Source organism: Epinephelus fuscoguttatus, linkage group LG3, assembly GCF_011397635.1.
Source record: "Epinephelus fuscoguttatus linkage group LG3, E.fuscoguttatus.final_Chr_v1".
Classification (NCBI taxonomy): domain Eukaryota; kingdom Metazoa; phylum Chordata; class Actinopteri; order Perciformes; family Serranidae; genus Epinephelus; species Epinephelus fuscoguttatus.
The window spans coordinates 19,529,565-19,537,450 of record NC_064754.1 but is presented as its reverse complement, the minus strand read 5'-3'; the positions used below and the strand labels follow the sequence as shown (position 1 = coordinate 19,537,450).

The 7,886-nt window shown below is 39.2% G+C and overlaps 1 pseudogene; it reads right to left on the bottom strand.

The window, feature by feature from the left end:
• Positions 1–1,589: 1,589 nt before the first annotated feature.
• Positions 1,590–5,406, bottom strand: LOC125883466 (arachidonate 12-lipoxygenase, 12R-type-like; annotated as a pseudogene).
• Positions 5,407–7,886: the final 2,480 nt, after the last annotated feature.

Below are 7,886 nucleotides of genomic sequence, written 5' to 3'. Positions count from 1 at the left end.
TGTATGCTGAGTTAGACAAAGCATAACCTAAACATTCATCATTTTGCCCCATGGAGGGAGACATGCTGAATTCTGCTGACAGAGATATCTCCAGCTGTACTGACACAACCGGTAACTTGACTAGCAAGAACGCTACAGAGCATCTAGCAAAAGTGTGGATGTAATAACTGTGCACAGGGCTGTTAAGAAATCTGAACACAAGTGGTCAGCTGGAGACACACAATAAATGCATGTTAATACCAACTCTAAACAGGCTCAGATGTATGTTTGCTATGATTTTATTTCACTGAATCTGCAGTTTGTTAATTTAAATACTTCATAGAGTAGTTGAACAGATGGAATTTTCCATAAAGTCTTGGGTACTTGTGAAGTCAGAGGACCGCTTGCTGTGTAGCCACATGGTGGACATTCCCTGCACTGTTGTGTTGACATCGGGGGGGGTGTGCAGCATCGTGGCCTACGTGGTTGGTGGAGGAAGTTGCAAAGAGATGAGAGTGTTAGGCATCCACCCACTGTAGTCATACTGCAACGAATGAACAGCTCATTGACAAAGATTAAAAACATTTTATAAAGCATCATGTATAAACCATATCATCCTTACCATTGATCAATAATATGTCAATAGAATTTGTGATATGTTTGTGAAGTGCTCTGCAGTAACAGCCACATTATGTATCATAACTCAATTTAAAATAAAAGACTCACCCTCAGAGAGATAAACAAAGGAGACAGGATAATCAGTTATTTTTTCACTGACCAAGCAATACCAACTCAGCCACAATATAAAACCTTTGAGGGGTCCTTGAGAAATCATAAAAACAGCAAGAATTAATATATTTAAATTAAAGAATGTTGGGAATAGAATGATTTTATGCATTTTACTATCAGTTGTGTTTCACTATATAAGTTTTAGATGTGTGAACAATGAGAATACTAAGATGATTTCAGCTGATCTGAATGTGTTTGCTTTGCAGAAGCGGAGAAGTACAGGAGAGGAAGAGACATGAAATCTGAGGAGCACATACCGCAATGCTTAGATAATTAGTTTCATATATGGTAAAAATAATAGAAAGTGATGTACAGATAGTAAGGTACAGCACGTGTAGGGAGTTGTGTTGTTCTCTTGTCTTTCAAAACAGGAACCACGCCCCCACTGTCAGCGGGAAGGAGTCAGATTAACACGAGGCAGGGGCGTGGTGTGGTGAAGGAGGAAGTGGAACTGCCAATGAGAAGAGGACAACGCCTTGCGTGCACAATGACACTCTGTTACGCTCAAATATACTGGGTCAGGGAAAGGACAGGAGGTCAGACTTCGTGAACTGACACACCTTTGTTGTTCGTCAGGGACTTGAAGTTGAGACCCAGAGCTCTGTAATTTTATTCCTTTACTGCTTAATAAACTACATTAACTGAGACCGAATATCTTCTCCTATTGCTTCATTAAAGAACATGCAGGACTGAGCTCACACATAGCACATTGGAGAGTAGGATGAGCCCCCAGTCCATCAAGAAGAAGAAAAATGATATCAATAAATGTCTCAAGCAGAGTAATGCTAATATAAAATAAGGATTTTCTGAATAATAAAACATTAACTTGTCTTTAAGGACACCTGTTTCTGGTGGGAAATAAATCCATGTTCAAAAACGTCTCCAATCCACCTCTGCAGTTCAGAGTCTTGGCAAACCTCAGTGTCACTCTTGTAGAAGTATTCCCTTCACAGACCTTTATGAAAAGCAGAAATCAGCTTAAATTATTTCAAACTACAACACTGTGACAGATTCTGATCAGGTTTTAGACCACCACACACTGCAGCCCTTCCAGGGGCATCTGACATATTGTTTTGCCCTTTCTACAATTTTGTATCATTGCCTTGACATCTTTCAGAAACACTCATGTCACATAGCAAATGAAAATGGCAATACAGTTTGACTCGGCTTCTCCTCCTGTAGATGCTCCCTGCTGCGGCACCGCAGCACATCAGCACGGAATACATGGAAACATAAGAACTAACGTGCAAGAAGCCTTGTTAACAACCCCCACGACGCCAACATAAAGTTGTTTTGCTCTTCACCGAGGGTTGGGGGGTTAGACTTTTATTCTGCTTATTAAAATTGAAACCATTGTTTCTGCTGCCTCTCTGACTTCTTTCCATTTTGCGAGGAAGGCTTGTTTATTGTGCAGTTACCGCTTTGACATTTCAAACAGTATTTGTTGAAGTCAGAGAGACCGGTCTCTGCAGAGCTGCTTTCGTTTCAAAACAGCCCACAGAACTTGGCTCAGTAACTTGTGTGTTTCCTTAATGTATAAAACACTTCACTTCATGGGCACCTGGGAGCTGAGAAGACTTTCTGACACTAGTTGTGCCTGATGCAGGGGAAAGAAAGAAACCAAACCTAGACCCAGCATTATTATTAGGTGTAGATTTTTCCCCTCTCCTTTTCTCTTGCTCATCTAAATTACAATCACTTGGACTGCAAATACGGAAATAAACATTATAAAAGTGCAGGTTTCAGTTAGACTGCGTATTACTTATGACATTGCCAGTGACTACAGTGCCTGTGGATGATGTCCCAAAGCATGACTCTATCATCCCTGTAGTAGAAGTTCGTCACTTCCTATAGGCCACCGTCGACAATGTCTTCTTTTATGCAGAGGAAGCTGTAGGTCACTGAGGACAGCGATCTCTACAGGATGGTGATCATACCCTCTCCATCAGGAGCTGTAAACTAGCAAACGGTCAAATATAAAAGGAATACAATTAGAGACAATTACTATACATGATTTTTTGGGGGGAAAAAATGTATGCAGATAATGGCCCCCTGAGCTTGGTGGTTTTTCTATACCTCTGTGAAAACTACAGTCTTAAAAGAACAAGTCGAGCCAGGTAGTTGATCTGCAGAGTGTAGCGAGTGTGAGGTACGGTGAGCAGAGAGAAAGAGGAAACGTTAGAAACACTATTACGTGTTACAAAGGCAGACATCTTGATGCTTCTGTACCATTTAGCAGTGTGAAATAGAAATATATTCTCCCTTTCAGTTACCTTGTACAGTGGATGCACCATGGGAAGCAAACACTTCAGCCAGCAGATGAGTGCGCAGCAAGTAAACACTGAGTTGATGCTCAATGAAATCTGCAATTCTCACAAAAATCTTGGCCGTCAACAAGTCGTAGTCAGAATCAGTAGGAAAGAAGACGTGGTTGTCGTCTGCTGGAGTCTGCTTCAGCTGCAGGAGAAGGAAGTTAGATACTGATTATTGATTCACATTATCATTGAAATTGCACTGTGTAAGGTTGCAACAAAGACTTATGTCCTATCATCACCTTCAGGCTCCAAGTCTTTTTACCCTGTTTCCATATTTGTTGGGAAAGTTTTTTGAAGAACCCAAAGCAAAAAGTGAAACAACAAGCAGGATGACTAATTATTATTCGAGCTGTCGAGCAGCTGTTGGAAATCCATCTGGCAATACATTTGAAAGTGGTGTGGAAAATTTGGCATGGAGAATTTTTTGAACATTCAAAAGGTATCTCGCACAGTCTGATTCCCCCCCTGTTGAGCTGGCTGCTCGAGCTTTAAACATTTTCCATGGACCCAAATAAGTCCTTTATAATGAATATCTGCTTTAACAAGCCACAGTTTTTCTTATCTGTTAATGCATTCATGATGACAATACTGGGAAAATGGTGTGTCCATTATAAATCAATTGCACAAAACCTGGCATGTGGCATCTGTTTTCTGTAACATGGTAACTAAATCAAAAATAGACAGTTACTGCGTATGTGAGCTGTAAGTCTGATCATGGATTGTCTTTCACTTAAATGGCCATGACTCCTTCAGCTTTCATCTAAGTACCTGCAGACTTTTAAAAGAATATCTATGTGTGAAAATAAGCATGTCCACCAAGGCATATCCAAATCCAGGGATTAGGTATTCAAAACAAAATATGGTATATAGGCAATTCTATAAATGTCCAAAACTGTATGTTACTAATAAAGTCCACATGATGGTGCTATAAAAAGACTTGATGTTAAAACACATCAAACGAGGCCATAAATCCAATGCTCTCTGTCAAATAAACAAACTCAATCCGAGCCTCGCTATCCAGCAGTAAATCTCAAAACTATCCTCCACTGAAATTTATATGCGTCCTGTCATATTAATGTCCAACTCAAGCGTCCTATAAATCTGTAGGTCAGTCTCACCTGAATAGCAATCGGCATCGGCTTATTATCAGGTGTTTTATGGAGCGGGACGAGGGGAGCCATCAAGTACTGCTTCTTCCTGTTGATGGTGTTCGGTTGCACGCCATCCAAATGCTTGAGGTTACATAGAAATATGCTGCCTTTCTGTCTGAAAGTTTACAGCAGTTATAATTTTTTACATTTGGGCATGATGAGATATTAAGTGTGACAGAAAGTCATAAATTGAATATGTCACAGTATTGATATGTACTTTTCTACAGATAACTGCTGATGGGGTTTAACTGCTACAATAGCTCTGCAATATAATAATGAAGAAGAAGAAGAAGAAGAAGAAGACTTTTCAAAAACAGAATTGCAATGTGCTGTACAGACATAAAACACAGCAAAGCACTGACAATGCTACCTGCTACTACCTGACAAAGTATCAGGTAGCAGTGCAAGTATTATTGTGGCAATTAAAAATATGAATGTAAAAACAATCAAATTAATAAAAAAAAAACATACAAAGTAAGTTAATAAGTAAAAATGAAAATAAAATAATACATTTAAATAAAAATAAAATAAAATATAATAATCATAATAATAAGTAAATAAATAAAAGATGTATTGGAATCAATAATTTAAAGCAGTTTAAATTAATTTAATTTAAAGTGTGTTTTGAGGAGTGATTTAATTGTAACACTGCTGTATTAAGTAAAGTTTTTAACATACTGAACCCTGATTTATTGCTTAAACTGAATCTCAAGTCACTTGACAGTGGAGTTAAGCAGTTTAAAGTCATTTTAAAGGGATAGTGCACCCAAAAATGAAAATTCAGCCATTATCTACTACCGATCTCCGCAAAGGGAAGTGAACACTCTAAAATTTCACCAGGGCCTCCATCGGCATATGGGTGAGAAGATAATGGCTGAATTTTCATTTTTGTGTGCACTATCCCTTTAATCATTCATGTAACTAGTATACTGTCTTAAAAAAGGCCTATATTTCAGTTAAGCAGCTCCCACAATGGAGAAACACCATGCCATCAGTGACAGGGAGGTTCTTGAGCAGGACTGTGCAGCATTGGATCAAAAATGGGGTTGACACCACTGAGATACTGGTAGCCAGTATTGTCCCTCCAGTGTTGCTGTGTAAAGTCTGGAAAGAAAGCAGGAATTACCACCTGTGTTTTAGCCTGAACTCATAATTTTACCATAGATAGACATACGCGCTTTTGAGCTGCAGTACATTGTTATTTATGATAAGGTTTAAGACAGGTATCAGACAGTCCCTTCAGGTTCAGCTCTGTCAGCCTGGGCAATCAAAACATGAAGTATTAGTGTTTTGATACACAACAAATATAACAGACTGATTAAGGATGGCAATTTTTAATCATGGTAAAGTACAGTCTAACACACTGTATATTCTTACAACAAAAACAATCTTATAACAAGATTAAAATTATCCGTACATCACAGAAAGGACAGACAGGTTTATGTGTCACTAATATCATGGGTCCTTTGTGGAGTACAATTTAACTTTTTTAATTTGTTCCACACAAGCCCAGGTAAATGATGGTTGAAATGTGTCCTCTGCATATCCCTATTTTAAAACAATACACACATGCAATTAAGGAGAAGAGCAGAGTCGGCCACATTATGGCATAATGTTCCCCTGGGGCACCACGTGGCTGGAGCGGTTTGGGGTTCAGTGTTTGCCCAGGAGGCAAACTGGCACAACTCCAGCTGCCAGTCCACATCCCATACTTGGTATGTACAGGGACTTGAATCGTCAACTCTCTAGTTCCCAAGCCAAGTCCCCATGGACCCGAGCTACTGCCTCCCTGAGAGAGTAATGGGCTCACTGGGGATGAACACACAGCACTGTTCTCACCTATATAGCTGCTCTCTCAGCTTCAGCTCCCTCTCTCTCTACTGTACTTGCAAAGATGACGGTTGTCATCAAAGGCTCTTAGAGTTGAAGAAAAAAAATAGGATTATGAAATTAGCATTTTTTGCTTTTATTTGGGGGGGAGGGGTGGGGGTAAATAAAAGCACAAACAGCACAATATTCTGTAATAGTCCACAGCTCCACAAACTTGTTCCTCCTCTGCACAGGTGATTCTAGCTGTTAGTGATCCAGCTGTTGATGGGAAAGTTGTAAGTGTCTCCCTCTGGGGAATTCACTTTCACCTTGCAGGGAAACCAGGAGTCTTTTGGGAACAGTGGAAAAGGCTTTCTGTCAACCTCAATCAGCACCTGCTTTCCAAGAGAGGTGGGGCAGGACACGGAAGATTTAGACAGAGAGAGGGTGAGAGAGGTTCCGTGCTCTGTTTGTGTGCAGATGCACAGTAAGGACAAACACAGGCACAGTTACAAATTGTAAATACAGCATTGTTAGAATTAAATCAATTTCTTTGTGTTACTTATGCAGATCAGGCTTGGCATTATGCTGCGCTTATTGCAAACGCAAGTGCAGGAGCAATTTAGTGCCTTAATGTGCCAAAGATGACCACTACATCAACATTGATTTTGGCCTCATTTTGATTTTAACTTTCCATCTAGGACACATTTTAAATGCAGATCAAAACACAATATTCATGTTTCAAAGATTGAAACCAGAATTTATTAACTGATTAATTAATGAAGTGAAACCAAAATTCTGATAACAGAGCTGAGATATAAGGTGGAAAATGTTGTGAGAATAAGACAGAAATCGACAAACACAACTACAACAAAGCAAGATTAGAGCAAATTTCAATAATGTGAAGAATGTGTAGGATGTAGATAAAAAATATTAAGAAGCTTAATTTACATGTAAATATGCTAAATGAAATAGGTTTGGCACTGTGTTTAATTAAGACTTTGCTCTGATAATTAAATGGCAAATCAGCCTCATTCATTTCATACTGATATGCACAATGTGTGTCTCACTTTTATAGCACATAAAATTCACAAAAAAAAGCTTAATTGAAAGTTTTGACTTTAGTTACATGTCCAGAAAATAACAACAATAAAACAATAATAGTTATAAAACATTTATCATTGTTTATCACAAAAATATGTATGTATGTTCTGTAGATTAATTGGCACAAACAGGCTCACGTACAGATCAAGCTGTAGCTCAGTTATTAAGCATTATTGACACCGTCTGATAATCAAATGGCCACACTATTTTCTATCACCACTGGATTCATGTATGTGTATGGGACATCCAGACTCCTGTTTCTGGCTTTGATGACTTCCCAACACCTCAAGCTTCCCCTGGAAAGCCTTTATTAGCTTGCAGGGAGTGTCCTCACTGAATTAGTCCTGTGGGTGCAGAAAACAAAGATTAAAAAACAAACAAACAAAAAAGAAAACACAGAGTTAAAAAAAAAAAAGTAGTTTGCATGCTGCTGACCTTGGGGCAGCTGTGGCACAGAGGTAGAGTGAGTCTTCCACCAATCAGAAGATTGACAGTTCCATCCCCGGCTCCTCCAGTCCGCATGTTGAAATATCCTTGGGCAAGATACTGAACCCCAAATTACTCCTGATGGCTGTTCCATTGGTGTGTGAGAACATGTGAATGGTTACTGAGTAGCAGGTGGCACCTTGCATGGTAGCCTTGGCCACCAGTGTGTGAATGTGTGAGTGAATAAATGTGACATCTAGTGTAAAAAAGCGCTTTGAGTTGTTGGAAAACTAGAAAGGCAACAAACAATATC